The sequence below is a fragment of the Lissotriton vulgaris genome, chromosome 7, assembly GCF_964263255.1.
Source record: "Lissotriton vulgaris chromosome 7, aLisVul1.2, whole genome shotgun sequence".
Classification (NCBI taxonomy): Eukaryota; Metazoa; Chordata; class Amphibia; order Caudata; family Salamandridae; genus Lissotriton; species Lissotriton vulgaris.
Window position 1 is genome coordinate 1,102,188,258 of NC_141695.1, and position 24,121 is coordinate 1,102,212,378.

Genomic DNA, 24,121 nt, shown 5'->3' on the forward strand with positions numbered 1-24,121 from the left:
ACCAAATTAGTCGAGAATTCCTTACCACAAGTTAAAAATAGAGTCCTGAAAGTCGAAAGCACATGGCAAGCAAATACGCCTTCCCAAATGTTACAAATGTTACAGTACCACCAGAACAGAATTAGAGAGGAACACGATCATGAACAGAGACGTATGAAAGACACGAAAATGAAAGTACTAGTTGCCCAGTCCGTCCCAGCAGACGGTCAGAGGAGGGGTAACACACAAACTAGTCATTCTGCAGCTCCTGTTAAAGGGAATTGCAATTACTGTAAACAGCCAGGTCACTTCATAAATGAGTGTGCCGTTTTAAGACACAATATTGCTACAGGCAAAACGAAAGAAAGACCGCGTCCGCCTAGACCAGAACACGTCCCACAGAATATTTCACAGAATACGCAACCGCCACCGAATGCACAGCAACAGACAGTAGCTGTACCCCAACCCCAACCCATTGCCGCAACACAACATGTCACACAGCAAATGTACCAGTATGCACAGTCCGATTACCCCGATTATAAGCAGTATACATGAAACAGCCTAGAGAGGGAGGTTGGCTTGCCCCTTATCGAGGTTCCTGTAGATCAAGAGGGCCCCTATGTACATAGTCAGGTATTAGGGAAAGACAGAAAATTTTTGATTGACACAGGGGCGAGCAGAACTACCATTAGTCATGACGAGGTTCCAGGGGCACCCCTCTCAGGCTCACAGAATGTTTCCCTTGGATTTTCAGGAAAGCCTATTGTTAACGAAGTATCAAAGCCAGTTCCCCTTGCAGTTGGTCCATTGTCTCGTACTACAGATCTGTTACTTACGAAATCATGTCCTGAAAACTTGCTTGGTATTAAAACGTTAAAAGCTCTAGGAGCAGAAATATGTTGTTCTCCGGAAGGAGTGAGATTATTTTTACGTGACTTTAAGGGTCATTATGTGTTGAGAGATTTTGATCCAAGATTGAAAAATGTTCCACAGTATTTATGGGCGCAAGGTCCAACTGATGTAGGTTGTATGCACATTACACCCTATCGTGTCACACTCAAGCAAGGTGTTGTACTACCCCGAATCTGACAATACAAATTGCCACCCGAGGCTGTAACAGCCTTACTGAAAATTATTGACGAACTCATTGCCCAAGGAGTAGTCGTAGAAACCGACTCCAATGTATGTAATTCTCCAATCATTCCGATTCTTAAACGAACTGACCCAAATGCACCTCCAGTCTACAGATTGGTGATTGATCTTCGAGAACTTAATAAATGCATAGTACCACAGTACCCCGTAGTCCCAGATATTTCATCACTATTGACTGCCATTGATTCCGAAGCTGCGTTCTTTACTGTAATCGACCTCAAGAACGCCTTCTTTAGTGTCCCGATTCACCCCAAAAGCCAATACCTTTTCGGGTTCTGTTTAAATGGCCGAAGCTTCAAATTTGCACGTGCACCTCAAGGGTTCACAGAGAGTCCTAGTATTTACAGCCAAGCACTGAAAAGACAACTAGACAGTATTCACATGCCTACTGACACTGCTCTACTGCAATATGTTGATGATCTGTTAATCACCGCACGGACCGAACGTGACTGCGAACGTGCTGTGGAAAATGAGCCCATAATTCTATCGATGCCCAGGCTGCTGGCGCAAACCGCCTCTTAGTTCCCATGTTGAATAATTACCAAATAAAGAGACGGGCGCTGGAAGCAGGAATCAAGAACAGAGTTTAATTCTCATGAGGAGAGCCAGTCATTTCGGACACGAAACACAGTGTCTTTCGGGAGGTGCTCTAACAAGTGAGCTGAGACTCTGGCTTTTATATCTTACAAAACACTTGAGAGTACAATCAGGACAGTATGACGCAAAGGAAAAGACATCCCTATAATCCTTGTGTCAATCCTACCCCACATGCGTTCACAATAGGGACCCTTGACCTGCTGATAAGAGGGGAGGGGTCATCACGCAGTTGAGTGTTCTGCCGAGTCTTAGGATGTGTGCGCCTGATCATATCACAGGGGGTGGGGAGGCCTTGGATCAATAGAGGGTCCTTTGAAGGAGAGGGACCTTATACAATAAGGGGGCAGTAAATGGTATCTTCCGGCTTAGGCGATGGCTTCGGACCTGTGTGGTCAGCCGGGCTCGGGGGAAGGGGTCATCAAAGGAGTGGTATTCATGCCACGTGGACAATCGAGCGCTGAAGGAAGGCTTGTCAACAGAGGGGCATTCATGGAAGGGAAGGAGGTGTTGGTCAGGCGCGGCCGTGACTCCCAAGGACAGGGTCTTGCAGAAGAAGAAGGTTTATGACTTGCCCATGTGAGGAGAGGGAGGGGGTCAGGGTGCGCGCAGGGTCAGAGTCGCACAGAGAGAGAGAGAGAGATCCTATGACCTGTACATGAGAGAACAGGGGCAGTCAGATACAGCTGGGGGGCTATGTCAGCTGAGGCGAAGGATGCTTCTTCGAGAGGGAAATGGGGAATGCCTTGGTCAAGCAGGAGGGTTGCCTTTCACATCAGGGTCGCGCAAAGGGAGAGGGTTTCATGGTCTATACATGAGAGAGGGGGTGCAAGATACGCGCAGGAGGGAAGCCGGGGATTCCAATGGGTAAAAAGGCCATGGTGCCTAGAATGGCTGTGCATATGCATATAGGTATGGGCTCTTACTGGCAGAGTGATACGGTCAATAGTTTACGGTATTCATGGTGCTCACAGGGAGAGGAGTGGGGGAGGAAGGGAAATGAGTGCTGTTTATGTACATCAATTTCTTCAATTCCCACAGTCGCCCCTTTTTACATTACAGCAGTCATTTTTTGTGATTGATGGGGTTACAGGGGGACAGGCATTGTTGATGAATTAGCATTTTGTCGATACTAACATTTGGCGTACAATCATAGACAGTTGAGGTGATGGGCAGAATGCAGCACATAGGAAATTGCATTTCGTTGTGTTCCTGACAATTAAACGCACTACATAGCATAAATCTTTCTAACTTAAAAATGTGACCAATGAACAGTTTCGACCAAGTAGTTGAGAGCGGAATTCAGGTCAATACACAAGATTTCTTCGTCACAGTGTCTTTTTATCAGTGAGCCATCACTGGTAGGCTCTAGTCCGTGTACTTTCGTTGGCGCTGTTGAGCACCGGCGGTGGAGCTATAGGTCCAGCTCTGTTCTATCCTTACGCGTTGCAGGGTGCGGTCAGTCCTCTGCTGTTAGACCACAGTCCTGTTCCTTAAACAATCCGTTTGGCGGCGCCTTATGCTCGGCACCTATATTTTCCGTGGCAACACCCTATTCCCATATGAATGCAGTTCTTTCCTTTGGCAAAAAGTCACGTGGAAAAGAGGGTGAGTGTGGTTCAAATAGTCGATAGGAGAGAGAGAGCGGAGTTGGGTCAGAGTTCCTGGGACACACAAAAGGGACCAAGGGAGCAAATGATAACAAGCAGGCAGGCCCATCAATCGGGCCCAAAGAAGGGGGACGGAGACTCCAGGCACACGTGGGTTAGCAGCCGGAGGGCTTCAAGGCGGCCCGTCATTTTTCATTTTCCACGTTGAAATTGCGGTCTCGTCCCGTATCTTGTTGCTCTGCAGCTCCACCTTTGGTCGAGGTCATACGTGTCCCAAGATCTGCAGTCAGGCTGTACGTCACATCTGACCCATCTCCTTCGGTGATCGTGAATCTTTGAATAGGTACAAGACAAGGTTTTAGAGAAATGGCAGAAGAAGATATCTACGCATGTGAATTCCTCCCTCAATTCTACGCATTTGGGAGATACGCTCACTGGTCACAGTCAGAGGTCCATTACCAAGCAGTGCATGTGTCAGCATTCCTACTGAGTTTATGGCAGGTTTATTCATCGTCCTATTTATAACTCAAGTGAGGATAAATGAGATTCCCATCAACTGTGCATTACATCATATTCAACATTACGGAGCATTTCCCTTCAGGACTGGCTAACCTTTTCAAACAGGGCGGGGGTGCCATCTTCGAGAGTCAGGCAAAACAAGGTTTTCTCGAGGTTCAACAGCTACTCATGGTCATCATGTTTATATCCGGGACAGCAGCTGGGGTCTATCAAATGGGGCGGGGATGCTTCGGGCGCTCGCGCTTGGGTGCAAAAAAAAGGGGGGGGGGCAATCTGGGCATTGGGGGTCAATCTAGACGTTGGCGTTCGTCTCTGATGAACAGAAAAATAGGGTGCCATTGACATACAGTTCCCCTATGAATGGCCAGATTTGGGGGACCTTAGTCGTCTTACCTGTCCTTTCCTTCTCAGCCAATTTAAGTTCATAATTTTGCAGAAAGGAGAGGTAGTAATATGGCGAGTTACAATCATTTTTATTTCGGTCAATTTCGCTGAACACCTCCGCGTTCAATAAGTATCAAATCAGGCTGGTGCCGGTGGGGCACGATTTTACCAAAAAGAGGGAGAGAAAATAGGGAGACTCTCATAAAGAGTGAGAGTCGGCCGCAATCTAAACGAGCCATTCGGTACACGTATGACATGTAGAGAGAGAGAGAGAGAGAGAGAGAGAGAGAGATAAGGGGGTGGCGAGAGAGAGAGACGTGTACGAAAATAGGTCATTTAGTGCGCTCACAACACAGAACAGCAAAGGTCAGGTAACACGCAAATACAGACAGAGGGAAGACATAAATCCGTACATTACACACACACAAACTCAGACAGGGAAGACGGCACATGCATTACACATATATAAGACATTCACGACAGGACAGGAAACAACAGGTGGCCAACAAAATCCATATTATATCCTACGTATCTTTATTATCTTATTTATCTATGTGCTTAGCTCTTTCTACCCTTCCCTCCTCTTCCCCCTCGCCAGTGATGTCGGCCAGCGTTCCCAATTGCCAATACTTACACCTCAGTCGTTGGTCGGTCAGAAATTAGCCTGGTCGTGCTATTTACCCATGGTTGGATTTTAAACCATTTTTCAGTTCCTTCCTTTGGTGGGAAGTTCTCCGGGCTGAGGCAACGGCAAGTATTGATCGGGAGAACAGTCGGACAGCTTGGCTACATCTATAAGAGTGTGAAAAAGGGGGCAGTGCATTTTGAACACCAGCAACATTTCTAACTTCCCAGACGGGTGGTGCCGTGATAACCCTTACCCGTATATTTTTCTTTGTCCTTTCCCTACCTAGTCAAAACGTCCAGTTACATTATTTAACGCGTCGTTTCTAGTCAATTTTTCGTCATCCAGTACCTGTCCAGTTTCTATGTCAGTCCATCCTCCCAGTTGCTATGTTCTAAGGAGGAACAGTCATGTTTAAGTCTACGTCTTTTAAAAACTTTTATTTGTCATAAGGACCATGCTCATATTCCCTTCTTCCCCTTCCCATTGGCGGTTCGGTCATCGTCCTTCCATACATCAGCCAAGGTTCCGACGTGACCTGCAGAAGGGAGGAGAAAGAAGGGGTGGGGGGGGCAATATTCAAACCTCATCAGCATGCAGTAATCCGGAAATGTTTTTACCTACCACATACTCGACCTATCTCCACGTACTGCATTTCTCTACCATTCACGGCGTTTAAGCCCAGAGGGACCAGTAATGTCAGATAGATAATCATTGACAGCCAGCGTATCTACATGAGTTACTTGGTCGCGACCCCTTCAGGTTGCGTGCAAGGGTGGCGGTCAGGTGGTATTTCTGTGGTGTCGTGTAAAGCTTCTAAAGCACTTTTCCGGCTGCCTGTGACACATAGTGTGGCTGCTAAATATCGGGTCCTTTTTAACCTTTAGCCTTCATCATACTTTCTCGTTGCTCACAGTAGTAATACATTCAAAACTCATTAATGCAACCGCTACAACTATGCTTTCGTTTTCAAAATACTTTTAATAAAAAGTGTTGATGTATAAATACAGGCCTACAACCCAGTGGACTGGCCACGGAGCAGATTGGAACTGTACATAGGAAGAACAAAGCTGGTGGCAGTTCATTGCATAAAGTGCGGCAGTGCAATAAAATCGTATTAAACTCCCCTACAGAGCAAACATGATGCATGTCAGTAATTCATCTTTAATAAATTCATAAATTCATTATCCAATGTTCATTCATTACCTAAATTACACCAATTCATTTTCCAACTCATAATCAGTACCCACCCTAAGTCAATTCATTGTCCAAGCACATACTCAATATCCTTCATATCTACTTTCATTATCCAAAACGTTATATATCTCTCGGGGCAAAAAGCTTGCGCAATCAGGGTGCAACAAAGTTTATTCAAAACGTCTCATTTTGTGTCGGCGCCATTTTGGGTGGGGTCAGGCGAGTTCCAGCACAGTCAGAATGTCTCTAGTCTCGCATGGTTGGCCCAGAACCTTCTGTTGGCAGTTCAAAAAGTTTTGTGCTATGTGGTTAACAGTCTAACAAATATGGACCATTAGTCAAAGAGTGGGGAGGGCGGCAACAATTTTCCTACCGGGTCATTCTGGTGTTCCTCCGGAACTGAACAAGTCTGTGCCGTGGCTGCATTTTAGCCATTTCCAATCCGAGGCTGGCGCCGGCAGGAGTTGCACCGATGTCGTGGTTCCCAGTGAAGGGGCGGGGGCACCCATGCAGGGGGGTCGGGGGCCCCCCGGCTCTTATAGAATCTTCAAGGTCGAGGAGAGACGATATGGAGCGTGTGCCCGTCCTGGGCAGAAGACCGCTTTTTGATGTTGACCCTCTTTAAGTAAGAGCATTGGGGTGTCGCTGGAAGCCTCCACCTGGAGGGAGGTGGGGGAGGCTCGTTCGCGCCGCCTCCCCCTTCCAGCGACCCCGCGCCGTTCCTCGGCTCCGTCGCTTCGATATTGGCCGTGCCAGCCATTGAAGATGGGGGGGGTGGTCGGCGGCTGAGGCAAGACAGCCCCCCCTCTTTTCTCTTGACATGTGGCGGGACTACCTGGAACTGTCCAGGGGTGGACACGTGGCAGGACTACTTGTCACTATGCAGGCGATGGCATGTGGCGGGACTACTTGCAATTATCAGGCGTTGGGTGTAGTTGCGGCCATTATAGCACAAAGAAATGCCGTCATCCTCGCCTTGGCTTCGGCTCTCGACGAAAGCCGAATCGGGTGAGAGAGAGGGGTGGTCGGTGGCCGAGGCAAGACAGCCCCCTCTCTCCCCGCGGCCTGCAGGGCGGCAGAAGAGAAAAGATGGAGAGGTCCTTGTCATCCTTTGGACCGCCTGCCCAACATCACCTCCTACCGACCGTGGCCAGGCGAGCCCCTCGTGCCTCGAGGCCTCGCCTTCCGGATGGGCGTAACCGCGGACCTGTTGTACTTCGGGAGCTTCCGGAATGGGGGTAGGTACCTATTGAATTGTTTCTATTTCGTGTGACCGTTATTTGGGCGTGGCGGGCAATGAGGCAGACATGTTGGGAGCAGGAACAGGCAGTGAAGTCTAGCTACCTCGTGGCTATTTTTGCTGTCAAACCTTTTCGCCATTTTACATTTCTTATTACGAACTATTTCTAATGTTTCTTATTTTTGGTGAAGTCAAAAGCTCATCAGGGGGTTACTGACTTAGCCTGATTTCTTTTTATTTTCTTTCTTTTCCTTAGCGTGTTTCGAGCTAAAGTCTTCTGTTAGTAGGGAACGGTGATCACTTCATATTTTTATGTGTCCTTTTCACTAGGGGGTACTTCTGGACGGACCAGACGAGTTCCCTCCAATAAATGGTCCGGGGTGGAACGAGATTATCGATCAAAAAAAAGGGGAACATATATTCCTTCATTAGGGTATCATCCTGGACAGACCGAGCGATGTACTTCCACTTACTAGGGTAGCCTCCTGGACGGACCAGTCGGTCTATTTCTACTAAATGGCCCATGAGTGGAGAGCATATGTCCTCCATAAGGGTAGTCTCCTGGGCGGACCATGCGAGCTACCCCCCAATAACCAACCAGTGGGGAGTGGGTAGGACTGACGAATTCACAAAGGGGCATAACCTACCCTTTTCTACTTGCAAAGACTAGACAGAATATTTCTATTTCACGTTGTTTGCAAATAGAAAATACCTCAAACGAAACAATTCCTGGGACAACAATGTCCAGGCAACCAACCAATCAATGGGGAGAAAAACAGGCATGACGGATTACAACGGGGACAAATGTCTGCATTACCTGCCCTTCGCTATCCATAAAGGGAACAGAATATTCCTATTCGTCTCTGTTTGTGGACAGGGAAGATCTCAAAGAGCAACAATCGATTATTAATCGACTTCAAAACAATCAGTGGGGAGAAAAGTAGGCATGACGGATTACAACGGGGACAAAAGTCTGCATTACCTACCCTTCTCTATCTGCAAAGAGGGACGACGTTCCTATTCGTCGCTGTTTGCAAACAGAGAATGTCTCGTTCTCTAGAAGAGAACCAATATGTCAAGTAGCCTTCAAAGCTAAATGAACCAATACCAACCAATACAATATCAGTATACAAATACCGATTTCAATACAATCAATCAATCAATCAGGTGGATAGAACCACCCTACCAATCAGGCGTAAAAACACCCTACTTAATCTTACCCGGACCGGACCATACGGACAGTTCTTCGTCTTCCTCCTCCAGCGCCTGATTGTTCTCTTACTCCATGTAGCATTCCTGTGGGATTCCAGTCAGGACAATAGGTCACTCAAGAGAGGTCCTTTCAGAATTGGTGAAGTTCTTTTGATCGGCAGCCGGGCTAGGGCCCTCTCAAGGCAGGTATACTCCGATCATTTTAGACGTTCACTTCTTCGTCTGGATCTTTCTTACCGAACCCTATGTCACTGATGGGCCCTACGTTGGGCGCCAATTGTGGAAAATGAGCCCATAATTCTATCGATGCCCAGGCTGCTGGCGCAAACCGCCTCTTAGTTCCCATGTTGAATAATTACCAAATAAAGAGACGGGCGCTGGAAGCAGGAATCAAGAACAGAGTTTAATTCTCATGAGGAGAGCCAGTCATTTCGGACACGAAACACAGTGTCTTTCGGGAGGTGCTCTAACAAGTGAGCTGAGACTCTGGCTTTTATATCTTACAAAACACTTGAGAGTACAATCAGGACAGTATGACGCAAAGGAAAAGACATCCCTATAATCCTTGTGTCAATCCTACCCCACATGCGTTCACAATAGGGACCCTTGACCTGCTGATAAGAGGGGAGGGGTCATCACGCAGTTGAGTGTTCTGCCGAGTCTTAGGATGTGTGCGCCTGATCATATCACAGGGGGTGGGGAGGCCTTGGATCAATAGAGGGTCCTTTGAAGGAGAGGGACCTTATACAATAAGGGGGCAGTAAATGGTATCTTCCGGCTTAGGCGATGGCTTCGGACCTGTGTGGTCAGCCGGGCTCGGGGGAAGGGGTCATCAAAGGAGTGGTATTCATGCCACGTGGACAATCGAGCGCTGAAGGAAGGCTTGTCAACAGAGGGGCATTCATGGAAGGGAAGGAGGTGTTGGTCAGGCGCGGCCGTGACTCCCAAGGACAGGGTCTTGCAGAAGAAGAAGGTTTATGACTTGCCCATGTGAGGAGAGGGAGGGGGTCAGGGTGCGCGCAGGGTCAGAGTCGCACAGAGAGAGAGAGAGAGATCCTATGACCTGTACATGAGAGAACAGGGGCAGTCAGATACAGCTGGGGGGCTATGTCAGCTGAGGCGAAGGATGCTTCTTCGAGAGGGAAATGGGGAATGCCTGGGTCAAGCAGGAGGGTTGCCTTTCACATCAGGGTCGCGCAAAGGGAGAGGGTTTCATGGTCTATACATGAGAGAGGGGGTGCAAGATACGCGCAGGAGGGAAGCCGGGGATTCCAATGGGTAAAAAGGCCATGGTGCCTAGAATGGCTGTGCATATGCATATAGGTATGGGCTCTTACTGGCAGAGTGATACGGTCAATAGTTTACGGTATTCATGGTGCTCACAGGGAAAGGAGTGGGGGAGGAAGGGAAATGAGTGCTGTTTATGTACATCAATTTCTTCAATTCCCACAGTCGCCCCTTTTTACATTACAGCAGTCATTTTTTGTGATTGATGGGGTTACAGGGGGACAGGCATTGTTGATGAATTAGCATTTTGTCGATACTAACATTTGGCGTACAATCATAGACAGTTGAGGTGATGGGCAGAATGCAGCACATAGGAAATTGCATTTCGTTGTGTTCCTGACAATTAAACGCACTACATAGCATAAATCTTTCTAACTTAAAAATGTGACCAATGAACAGTTTCGACCAAGTAGTTGAGAGCGGAATTCAGGTCAATACACAAGATTTCTTCGTCACAGTGTCTTTTTATCAGTGAGCCATCACTGGTAGGCTCTAGTCCGTGTACTTTCGTTGGCGCTGTTGAGCACCGGCGGTGGAGCTATAGGTCCAGCTCTGTTCTATCCTTACGCGTTGCAGGGTGCGGTCAGTCCTCTGCTGTTAGACCACAGTCCTGTTCCTTAAACAATCCGTTTGGCGGCGCCTTATGCTCGGCACCTATATTTTCCGTGGCAACACCCTATTCCCATATGAATGCAGTTCTTTCCTTTGGCAAAAAGTCACGTGGAAAAGAGGGTGAGTGTGGTTCAAATAGTCGATAGGAGAGAGAGAGCGGAGTTGGGTCAGAGTTCCTGGGACACACAAAAGGGACCAAGGGAGCAAAGGATAACAAGCAGGCAGGCCCATCAATCGGGCCCAAAGAAGGGGGACGGAGACTCCAGGCACACGTGGGTTAGCAGCCGGAGGGCTTCAAGGCGGCCCGTCATTTTTCATTTTCCACGTTGAAATTGCGGTCTCGTCCCGTATCTTGTTGCTCTGCAGCTCCACCTTTGGTCGAGGTCATACGTGTCCCAAGATCTGCAGTCAGGCTGTACGTCACATCTGACCCATCTCCTTCGGTGATCGTGAATCTTTGAATAGGTACAAGACAAGGTTTTAGAGAAATGGCAGAAGAAGATATCTACGCATGTGAATTCCTCCCTCAATTCTACGCATTTGGGAGATACGCTCACTGGTCACAGTCAGAGGTCCATTACCAAGCAGTGCATGTGTCAGCATTCCTACTGAGTTTATGGCAGGTTTATTCATCGTCCTATTTATAACTCAAGTGAGGATAAATGAGATTCCCATCAACTGTGCATTACATCATATTCAACATTACGGAGCATTTCCCTTCAGGACTGGCTAACCTTTTCAAACAGGGCGGGGGTGCCATCTTCGAGAGTCAGGCAAAACAAGGTTTTCTCGAGGTTCAACAGCTACTCATGGTCATCATGTTTATATCCGGGACAGCAGCTGGGGTCTATCAAATGGGGCGGGGATGCTTCGGGCGCTCGCGCTTGGGTGCAAAAAAAAGGGGGGGGGGGCAATCTGGGCATTGGGGGTCAATCTAGACGTTGGCGTTCGTCTCTGATGAACAGAAAAATAGGGTGCCATTGACATACAGTTCCCCTATGAATGGCCAGATTTGGGGGACCTTAGTCGTCTTACCTGTCCTTTCCTTCTCAGCCAATTTAAGTTCATAATTTTGCAGAAAGGAGAGGTAGTAATATGGCGAGTTACAATCATTTTTATTTCGGTCAATTTCGCTGAACACCTCCGCGTTCAATAAGTATCAAATCAGGCTGGTGCCGGTGGGGCACGATTTTACCAAAAAGAGGGAGAGAAAATAGGGAGACTCTCATAAAGAGTGAGAGTCGGCCGCAATCTAAACGAGCCATTCGGTACACGTATGACATGTAGAGAGAGAGAGAGAGAGAGAGAGAGAGAGAGAGAGAGAGAGAGAGAGATAAGGGGGTGGCGAGAGAGAGAGAGAGACGTGTACGAAAATAGGTCATTTAGTGCGCTCACAACACAGAACAGCAAAGGTCAGGTAACACGCAAATACAGACAGAGGGAAGACATAAATCCGTACATTACACACACACAAACTCAGACAGGGAAGACGGCACATGCATTACACATATATAAGACATTCACGACAGGACAGGAAACAACAGGTGGCCAACAAAATCCATATTATATCCTACGTATCTTTATTATCTTATTTATCTATGTGCTTAGCTCTTTCTACCCTTCCCTCCTCTTCCCCCTCGCCAGTGATGTCGGCCAGCGTTCCCAATTGCCAATACTTACACCTCAGTCGTTGGTCGGTCAGAAATTAGCCTGGTCGTGCTATTTACCCATGGTTGGATTTTAAACCATTTTTCAGTTCCTTCCTTTGGTGGGAAGTTCTCCGGGCTGAGGCAACGGCAAGTATTGATCGGGAGAACAGTCGGACAGCTTGGCTACATCTATAAGAGTGTGAAAAAGGGGGCAGTGCATTTTGAACACCAGCAACATTTCTAACTTCCCAGACGGGTGGTGCCGTGATAACCCTTACCCGTATATTTTTCTTTGTCCTTTCCCTACCTAGTCAAAACGTCCAGTTACATTATTTAACGCGTCGTTTCTAGTCAATTTTTCGTCATCCAGTACCTGTCCAGTTTCTATGTCAGTCCATCCTCCCAGTTGCTATGTTCTAAGGAGGAACAGTCATGTTTAAGTCTACGTCTTTTAAAAACTTTTATTTGTCATAAGGACCATGCTCATATTCCCTTCTTCCCCTTCCCATTGGCGGTTCGGTCATCGTCCTTCCATACATCAGCCAAGGTTCCGACGTGACCTGCAGAAGGGAGGAGAAAGAAGGGGTGGGGGGGGCAATATTCAAACCTCATCAGCATGCAGTAATCCGGAAATGTTTTTACCTACCACATACTCGACCTATCTCCACGTACTGCATTTCTCTACCATTCACGGCGTTTAAGCCCAGAGGGACCAGTAATGTCAGATAGATAATCATTGACAGCCAGCGTATCTACATGAGTTACTTGGTCGCGACCCCTTCAGGTTGCGTGCAAGGGTGGCGGTCAGGTGGTATTTCTGTGGTGTCGTGTAAAGCTTCTAAAGCACTTTTCCGGCTGCCTGTGACACATAGTGTGGCTGCTAAATATCGGGTCCTTTTTAACCTTTAGCCTTCATCATACTTTCTCGTTGCTCACAGTAGTAATACATTCAAAACTCATTAATGCAACCGCTACAACTATGCTTTCGTTTTCAAAATACTTTTAATAAAAAGTGTTGATGTATAAATACAGGCCTACAACCCAGTGGACTGGCCACGGAGCAGATTGGAACTGTACATAGGAAGAACAAAGCTGGTGGCAGTTCATTGCATAAAGTGCGGCAGTGCAATAAAATCGTATTAAACTCCCCTACAGAGCAAACATGATGCATGTCAGTAATTCATCTTTAATAAATTCATAAATTCATTATCCAATGTTCATTCATTACCTAAATTACACCAATTCATTTTCCAACTCATAATCAGTACCCACCCTAAGTCAATTCATTGTCCAAGCACATACTCAATATCCTTCATATCTACTTTCATTATCCAAAACGTTATATATCTCTCGGGGCAAAAAGCTTGCGCAATCAGGGTGCAACAAAGTTTATTCAAAACGTCTCATTTTGTGTCGGCGCCATTTTGGGTGGGGTCAGGCGAGTTCCAGCACAGTCAGAATGTCTCTAGTCTCGCATGGTTGGCCCAGAACCTTCCGTTGGCAGTTCAAAAAGTTTTGTGCTATGTGGTTAACAGTCTAACAAATATGGACCATTAGTCAAAGAGTGGGGAGGGCGGCAACAATTTTCCTACCGGGTCATTCTGGTGTTCCTCCGGAACTGAACAAGTCTGTGCCGTGGCTGCATTTTAGCCATTTCCAATCCGAGGCTGGCGCCGGCAGGAGTTGCACCGATGTCGTGGTTCCCAGTGAAGGGGCGGGGGCACCCATGCAGGGGGGTCGGGGGCCCCCCGGCTCTTATAGAATCTTCAAGGTCGAGGAGAGACGATATGGAGCGTGTGCCCGTCCTGGGCAGAAGACCGCTTTTTGATGTTGACCCTCTTTAAGTAAGAGCATTGGGGTGTCGCTGGAAGCCTCCACCTGGAGGGAGGTGGGGGAGGCTCGTTCGCGCCGCCTCCCCCTTCCAGCGACCCCGCGCCGTTCCTCGGCTCCGTCGCTTCGATATTGGCCGTGCCAGCCATTGAAGATGGGGGGGGGTGGTCGGCGGCTGAGGCAAGACAGCCCCCCCTCTTTTCTCTTGACATGTGGCGGGACTACCTGGAACTGTCCAGGGGTGGACACGTGGCAGGACTACTTGTCACTATGCAGGCGATGGCATGTGGCGGGACTACTTGCAATTATCAGGCGTTGGGTGTAGTTGCGGCCATTATAGCACAAAGAAATGCCGTCATCCTCGCCTTGGCTTCGGCTCTCGACGAAAGCCGAATCGGGTGAGAGAGAGGGGTGGTCGGTGGCCGAGGCAAGACAGCCCCCTCTCTCCCCGCGGCCTGCAGGGCGGCAGAAGAGAAAAGATGGAGAGGTCCTTGTCATCCTTTGGACCGCCTGCCCAACATCACCTCCTACCGACCGTGGCCAGGCGAGCCCCTCGTGCCTCGAGGCCTCGCCTTCCGGATGGGCGTAACCGCGGACCTGTTGTACTTCGGGAGCTTCCGGAATGGGGGTAGGTACCTATTGAATTGTTTCTATTTCGTGTGACCGTTATTTGGGCGTGGCGGGCAATGAGGCAGACATGTTGGGAGCAGGAACAGGCAGTGAAGTCTAGCTACCTCGTGGCTATTTTTGCTGTCAAACCTTTTCGCCATTTTACATTTCTTATTACGAACTATTTCTAATGTTTCTTATTTTTGGTGAAGTCAAAAGCTCATCAGGGGGTTACTGACTTAGCCTGATTTCTTTTTATTTTCTTTCTTTTCCTTAGCGTGTTTCGAGCTAAAGTCTTCTGTTAGTAGGGAACGGTGATCACTTCATATTTTTATGTGTCCTTTTCACTAGGGGGTACTTCTGGACGGACCAGACGAGTTCCCTCCAATAAATGGTCCGGGGTGGAACGAGATTATCGATCAAAAAAAAGGGGAACATATATTCCTTCATTAGGGTATCATCCTGGACAGACCGAGCGATGTACTTCCACTTACTAGGGTAGCCTCCTGGACGGACCAGTCGGTCTATTTCTACTAAATGGCCCATGAGTGGAGAGCATATGTCCTCCATAAGGGTAGTCTCCTGGGCGGACCATGCGAGCTACCCCCCAATAACCAACCAGTGGGGAGTGGGTAGGACTGACGAATTCACAAAGGGGCATAACCTACCCTTTTCTACTTGCAAAGACTAGACAGAATATTTCTATTTCACGTTGTTTGCAAATAGAAAATACCTCAAACGAAACAATTCCTGGGACAACAATGTCCAGGCAACCAACCAATCAATGGGGAGAAAAACAGGCATGACGGATTACAACGGGGACAAATGTCTGCATTACCTGCCCTTCGCTATCCATAAAGGGAACAGAATATTCCTATTCGTCTCTGTTTGTGGACAGGGAAGATCTCAAAGAGCAACAATCGATTATTAATCGACTTCAAAACAATCAGTGGGGAGAAAAGTAGGCATGACGGATTACAACGGGGACAAAAGTCTGCATTACCTACCCTTCTCTATCTGCAAAGAGGGACGACGTTCCTATTCGTCGCTGTTTGCAAACAGAGAATGTCTCGTTCTCTAGAAGAGAACCAATATGTCAAGTAGCCTTCAAAGCTAAATGAACCAATACCAACCAATACAATATCAGTATACAAATACCGATTTCAATACAATCAATCAATCAATCAGGTGGATAGAACCACCCTACCAATCAGGCGTAAAAACACCCTACTTAATCTTACCCGGACCGGACCATACGGACAGTTCTTCGTCTTCCTCCTCCAGCGCCTGATTGTTCTCTTACTCCATGTAGCATTCCTGTGGGATTCCAGTCAGGACAATAGGTCACTCAAGAGAGGTCCTTTCAGAATTGGTGAAGTTCTTTTGATCGGCAGCCGGGCTAGGGCCCTCTCAAGGCAGGTATACTCCGATCATTTTAGACGTTCACTTCTTCGTCTGGATCTTTCTTACCGAACCCTATGTCACTGATGGGCCCTACGTTGGGCGCCAATTGTGGAAAATGAGCCCATAATTCTATCGATGCCCAGGCTGCTGGCGCAAACCGCCTCTTAGTTCCCATGTTGAATAATTACCAAATAAAGAGACGGGCGCTGGAAGCAGGAATCAAGAACAGAGTTTAATTCTCATGAGGAGAGCCAGTCATTTCGGACACGAAACACAGTGTCTTTCGGGAGGTGCTCTAACAAGTGAGCTGAGACTCTGGCTTTTATATCTTACAAAACACTTGAGAGTACAATCAGGACAGTATGACGCAAAGGAAAAGACATCCCTATAATCCTTGTGTCAATCCTACCCCACATGCGTTCACAATAGGGACCCTTGACCTGCTGATAAGAGGGGAGGGGTCATCACGCAGTTGAGTGTTCTGCCGAGTCTTAGGATGTGTGCGCCTGATCATATCACAGGGGGTGGGGAGGCCTTGGATCAATAGAGGGTCCTTTGAAGGAGAGGGACCTTATACAATAAGGGGGCAGTAAATGGTATCTTCCGGCTTAGGCGATGGCTTCGGACCTGTGTGGTCAGCCGGGCTCGGGGGAAGGGGTCATCAAAGGAGTGGTATTCATGCCACGTGGACAATCGAGCGCTGAAGGAAGGCTTGTCAACAGAGGGGCATTCATGGAAGGGAAGGAGGTGTTGGTCAGGCGCGGCCGTGACTCCCAAGGACAGGGTCTTGCAGAAGAAGAAGGTTTATGACTTGCCCATGTGAGGAGAGGGAGGGGGTCAGGGTGCGCGCAGGGTCAGAGTCGCACAGAGAGAGAGAGAGAGATCCTATGACCTGTACATGAGAGAACAGGGGCAGTCAGATACAGCTGGGGGGCTATGTCAGCTGAGGCGAAGGATGCTTCTTCGAGAGGGAAATGGGGAATGCCTGGGTCAAGCAGGAGGGTTGCCTTTCACATCAGGGTCGCGCAAAGGGAGAGGGTTTCATGGTCTATACATGAGAGAGGGGGTGCAAGATACGCGCAGGAGGGAAGCCGGGGATTCCAATGGGTAAAAAGGCCATGGTGCCTAGAATGGCTGTGCATATGCATATAGGTATGGGCTCTTACTGGCAGAGTGATACGGTCAATAGTTTACGGTATTCATGGTGCTCACAGGGAGAGGAGTGGGGGAGGAAGGGAAATGAGTGCTGTTTATGTACATCAATTTCTTCAATTCCCACAGTGCGTCACTGACAGTCTTGTATTTTCTGGCCGAAAAAGGGCATAAGGTGTCCCCTTCGAAGCTCTAATTCTGTGCCCAGCAAGTGGTATACCTTGGACACTTGCTGTCCAAGAGGGGTAGACAGTTGACACCAGATCGTATCCAGTTAATTGCACATCTGCCACAACCCAAGACGCAAAAGGAAGTACGGGCCTTTATTGGCCTCACTTCGTACTGCAGACAATGGATTCCCCAGTATGCATATCTAGCCAAACCACTCATACAGTTGACAACACAGGAGGCAGCGACTCCGACTGTCCTCCCTTGGACTCAGGAACATACACAAGCTTTTAATGACTTGAAGAAAGCTTTATGTCAAGCACCTGTTTTAGCGACAACATGTTATAGCAAACCTTTTACACTTTTTGTCACAGAACACGATGGCACAGCCTTATCAATTCTCACACAAGATCAAGCAGGACACCATAAGCCTTGTGCTTATTTTTCTAGTACATTGGATCCAGTAGCCCAGGCTTTGCCTGCGTGCCTAAAATCAGTTGCAGCAACAGCTTTAGCTATCAGACAAAGCGATTCAATAGTGTTAGGGCATCCTTTAACAGTACAGGTTCCACACTCCGTGGAAGTTCTTCTGAACCGAACCCAGACTCAACACTTGACCATAGCACGACTGACAGGTTATGAACTGACACTGTTCCAGCCACACATAGAAATCAGACGCTGCAACATACTTAACCCTGCCACATTGTTACCCTCGAAAACAATTGATCCAGCACCACATGACTGTGTAGAAGTCATTAATACAGTGACAAAGCCCCGACAAGACTTGACAGACGTTGCATTGACCGACCCAGACCTGACACTTTACGTGGATGGTTCATGTATGAGAACAAGCACAGGAGAGTTAGTGGCCGCATACGCAGTGACCACTGAAACCGAAGTCATAGAAACACATCGTATTGACACACTATCTGCCCAAGCTGCAGAGCTCATTGCTCTGACCCAAGCCTGTATACTAGCCAAGAACAAGAAAGTAAACATATACACAGATTCACAGTATGCATTCGGAGTCGTACACGACTTCGGCGTCCTTTGGGAAGAGAGAGGTTTTTTAACTTCTCACAGTAACAAGATCCAGCATGGTCCCCTCATTCAAGCCCTGTTAGAAGCAATACACTTGCCTACAGCCATAGCCATTATGAAGTGCAAAGCACATACCAAAGTCACTGACAATATTTCCCAGGGTAACGACCTGGCAGATCGAACAGCCAAACTCAAAGCTCAGACAGACATTCCGACTGACATGACAAAGACTGAAGTAACGTCACTGACACATTGCCTGACAGTTAAGGATCCCACTCTAGATGTACTTGACATACAGACACATGCAACCCCAGATGAAATCAAGAAATGGACTGAACAAGGAGGGATCCAAACAGATCAGGGATGGATGACGAAGGGAAAAGCCACATGGTTCCTCCCCGACTCTATGGTTCAAATTATCATTAACACAGCACATAGTCCAGCACATTTAGGAGAGAAAGCCATGTTAGACAGTCTACAGAATCTTTGGTTCAACAAACATTTACGAGCAGCAGCGAAACAGAAAGTGCGTACTTGCATGATCTGTTGTCAGTTCAATCCAGGCAAAGGCATTCCCGTGGAACAAGGTGGATTTCATCCTCCTGACCATCCTTTTGAAGTCCTCCAGATGGATTATATCCAGATGGACAGATGCCGAGGATTCAAGTATGTCCTCGTAGTCGTATGTGCTCTTTCCCGATGGACAGAAGCATATCCAGTCCCTGATTACACTGCTGTAACCACTGCCAAACAGCTGGTCCGTGAATTTTTCCCACGATATGGTTTGCCCCGTGTCGTGTACTCTGATAATGGACAGCCATTCTCGTCCGAGCTTATGAAACAGGTATCACTCCTGTTAGGTTACCAGTGGAAGTTCCACTGCGTCCGACATCCTGAAGCCGCAGGTCTCGTAGAGAGACATAATTAAACCCTGAAAACATGCCTAGCAAAAATCTGTGCAGAAAAAGGTGTAGATTGGATAGTAGCCCTGCCAGTTGCACTCTTTTACATGCGAATGGTAGCCCATTCTAGAACAGGATTGTCCCCGTACGAGATTGTTTTTGGTCGTCCCCCAAATATGTGGGGTACGCCTATGCCGAAAAAGATCACTGATGTTGAAAGTACTATGCTGACAGATTACTTGGCCTCCTTGATGTCTGCACTACAGTCTTGTCGTTCACAGGTCGCGGCTGCCTTCCCGGACAACACCCAAGTAAAACCGCATGAAGTCGTCCCCGGCGAGTATGTCTACGTGAGGAACTTCGACAGGAAAAGTCCGCTGGAACCCAGATGGAAGCAGCCAAAGTTGGTGCTGATGTCAACGAGGACCGCAGTCAAGCTGGAAGGTCGCAAGGGATGGCTGCACTCCAGCCACATTAAGAAATTCCACGGACTGTGTCCAGAGATTCCGTTTAAGGACTACCCACTTCTAGATACTGACTCTAAACTCCCCCTGCTTGAAAAAACTCCACAACAGGAGTATCGTTCCAAGTTGAGGTCTAGTAAGTCAGACAGCGTTTAATTGTTTAAGTCCCCCTCGGGTGAAGCGGTTAGACAGGTTTCTGACATGTATAAGATAGACCCAAGTAGTCAGAGAGATAGGCGTAGCGAAAAGAGAAAACAATACTGTAAAGTTTTGCACAGCAGATGCATTATCGCATTAATTTCCATGTTTCTTCTGAGTCTTACGATCATATGCATAAGTTTAATGCTACATGTTTTCTTTCCTCTTGATTCTCATGTACATGCTTCCTCTAATGACACCGTAGAGCACACTTTTAGTGACCTGCCCCCCCACGAATTATCTTATCGTTTAGCAATGCGCAACAATACATTCATCCGTATGTTACACCATTCTCATCAGACCAGCAATGCCACCAATTGCTGGGTATGTGGCCGACTCCCTCCCTATCAGAAGTACAAGGGAGCTCTGCCCCTCTTTCCTTATCCGTTCACACATAATGGTTCGTGTGGTGCATGGTTTACTTTAATGTCCTCCCTAGATAGTAATTCCAAGGTTTCCCAAGGCAATTGGATTTGGGGGAACCTGAATACAGTTATGAATAAAATATGTTTCCCAGATCAAGAAGGTCTTCCCCAAAGGACAGGGACCGATCTAGAAAATGAAGTGTATGGATTAGGTAATTTTACACTTAACCTCATGATCCTGAATGTGCAGTCTGAGACTAATTCGGACTTGCCGTCTATTACAGTTTTGCCAGTAAAAGGTGAATTATGCGTCAGAAAGAATGGTTCAGTACATCTAGGACACAGTGATTGTAATACTGTGGTCGAATTCAATGATAAAGGAAAGTCTACTTTCAAAGCTTCCCGCCATTCTTATTTTATATGTGGTCAGACAGCCTATGTACGTCTGCCATTGGATTAGGATGGGACGTGTTATATTGCGTTCCTATTGCCACCTGTTTTCCTAGCCCCGCCTGATTATAATCGAAATCCACATCTTGTACATGTAAGACATAGAAGGGAGATCAAGACCCCGATTGTCGACCAGACTGAAACAACATGGGAGCAATATACAGATTTCAATAAAGGATTCTTTTTCTTTGTAGGTCCTGTCCAGAATAGTAAATTGATACGCAAATTAACGAGAACACTTGAAGCAGTAGTGAATGAAACTACTTTTGCCCTAGGTAACTTGACTGAAGAACAATCTGCTATGAGAATTGTAGTTCTTCAAAATCGCCTTGTCCTTGACGTCATCCTGGCCGATAGGGGCGGGGCTTGTAGAGTCATCGGATGCATTTGTTGCGTGTTTATTCCTAATAACGCGCCATCCGTGTATAAGGCCATTACTCGGCTTCATGAAATTGCTCACCTGATACACCAGAATCCAGGCTCCTGGACTTGGTCCGGTTGGCTCTGGAGTGTGATATCCGCTTGGGGATGGAAATTGTTATCATTCCTAGGAATAATATTGGTCATAGTATTCAGTTGTTGTCTCTGTCTGCAATGTGGGCCAGCGATTTGCGGCTTGTGCGCCACAGCTTGTATTCCCCGTCCAAGTACACGTTCCCGTTCCTGAATAAAGAAAGAAGAGCAAATGATGCTTTACGAACAGATAGATGGTCTCATGAATATAGATATATCCTAAAGGGTGTAGTAGGGTCCAAGGAGGGAATGAGGTAATAGAAATTTTCAGGTAGCTAATGTGTCCCCCACTCGCACCCTATCCATGCACCCATGTTCCTTGTATGTCGTGTAACTTCTGTCCCGTACATGCTAGAAAGACGCATATACATTTGCGTCCATCCTTAACATGTCAGCTATCCAGTCCTGCAAGAAAATCCCGTTAATTAGGCTTCTAGGCCTATGGTGCCAACGTCTTTACATGGTGCACTTCTGAATCTCGCACACGTTTTTCTCCATGTTTCCTGGCCCAGTCGAGCTAGGCCCTTAAACGAGGCCCCGAGTCTCATCTTTCTTGTCTCCGAAAGCTGTATGCATCCCTGACCCCTGCCTTACTTCCTGCCAGCGAAGCGGTGCCCGGCTCGGCCTGGCCTGCCTGCCAAAATCATATTTTACCTACAGTTATCTGCTCAACCTCCTCGAAAATACATTTTAGTCTAGTGAAATAGGTAAACATATTCCCGGCTGCAGAGCAAAGGGCCCTGCCTTCCTGTCCTCCTTGCAAGTAAATTACTGCTCCCGTTACCATGGTAGGCCCATGGCCCCCGCACTCTACATGAAGATTCATATGCACGCACTAGCATTCAGTATTGAACGGCCTTTGCACTAGAGACCTTTTACTTTAGACACTATATCCTCCAAACATGAGATACCAGATATGTTATAGGTACAGGTTGCCCTGACATTCCAGACACCAGTCTCCTCCACTAGTGCTAAAGTCAAAGCCCCCAGTTCTCCCCAGTTCCACGTCATGCTCGGTTGCGCGCGCATTCAGGTCATAGGTTTCTGCTGATCCTGCAACTTTCTCTATGCATCCACCCACATGTGACGTTTCTTGTGACGTTTCTCTGACATGTCCAGTGCACGCCCATGTGTACGTCTTTTTACACGTCTCCTGTTACGCACATGTGTTCTTATCTCTTTCTTTTCACCTGTTACGCCTACTGTATTGGTTTCAATTGTACCATTTTACTATATATAATGTGTAATGCTAACAAAACGTTGAATGTCCCTTCCTGAACCTTAGTGGTGATGGAACATGATATCCAATCCTCGAGGATTTTCCATTAAAGCCCGTATGACTCAGATCCCACGGACTCTGCCTCTCATTTGAATGAGCTGTCTTTTATTAATAATTATATGGAAAAATGATACGGTAAAATTAATTTACCACAGTGTATGTACGTAAAATACTCAACAGCAATGCTCGTTGACAAAAAGCTGCCTTTAATATGATCCAAACACTTTGGCTTTCTTATTACCTATTTCCCTCATCGTAGGCATTAATGAGAACTGTCTTCAATGCAGAATATATGGCCAGATGTACAAAGCTGTTTTAAAGTCGCAAACTGCGTGACGTGCAGAATCGCAGCATTTGCTGCTACAAAAAGGCTTTTTCTGTTGTTCAAACCTAAATTGAGATATGGTTACATGTTACTGATTCTCAATTTGGATTTGTGACCAATTCCTGGTTCAATATTTGGAAGAGGTGTGTTTACGGCATCCATTACAATCACAATAATATGTATTTATGTTATGCGACCAAAGTCTGGTCGCAAAGCAAATAATTTTTTTTCTATTTTACCACCCCCTCAAAGGATGTGGTAAGCCATTCACAAATGCGAAGGAGTCAACATGGGACTCATTTGAGAATGATAACAAACATTAGGGCAGATCTACAAGGAACTAAAGCATCTGCATAGATGTGTCAGTATTCTTGCGCCACCATGGATGCGCTGTACTTACAATACAGTGCTCCATGGTGCAAGAATTAACAGATGCGTCAGAAATTCTGACGCATCTGTTCACCCAAAAGTGACGGCGTGCTGGAGTTGCTCATGAAAGTGACGCAACTCCAGCACTGCACCACCACAGATGGGTGAGTCCCATTAAAAAAGCCAAGCAATGCCATGTTTTCTGCACTCCCAACTAATACCAGGACTCTAGTGGATGAATGGTGAATGCTCTTACTGTTCACATGTTGCCAGCATAGGTGCTGGAAGTAGCTGTGCAGGGGGTGCTGTAGCACCCCCAAAATAACCATGCAGGAGTTTGGAAGATGAATGAGAATTAAAGATGACTATAAATTATGTTTAATCTTGTCACATTTGTTGAGCGTTCAAAGATAGAGGTCAAATGTCAATCTAGTCTTCTGACAAATTGCTGCTTATTTGTTTAACATGGTGACTGCTGTTTACATTTCTTTCTGTCACTACACAATGTGAAGATTTTGTAAGGTGAACAATGTGACAATCTTGATGGTGTGAAAGGAAAAGCTGTAGGATATCAATTTCTTCTAACACATAACAAAAGTTAAATAGCTAAAAATGAACTGTACAAATACTTGAAAAAAACAAATGAACAGGAAGGCACAAATTAAATGTTTTTTGCTTATTCTAAAATGTGCTGTAAACAAAGATTTTAACAGGATCAAACCAAATCAAGACACGTTACTTGGTCATGCGCAATTTACAAATTTTTACTGAAACCCAATTTCCCCACATCATCAGGACAGCACTGTATAGTTTTAGCTGTGAAATTCTATAACTATGAAAAAGTAGTGATCTGTAAAGGACAGTGTGCTACCACACCATGCTTTAGCAATATAGTTGTGTCAATGTGTTCCTAAATGCAACACCAGCTGTTGGACTTGGCCCTTTTTGCAGGGTCATCCCTAAACTTTTTTTGTCTTTCTCCTAGCCTTTTT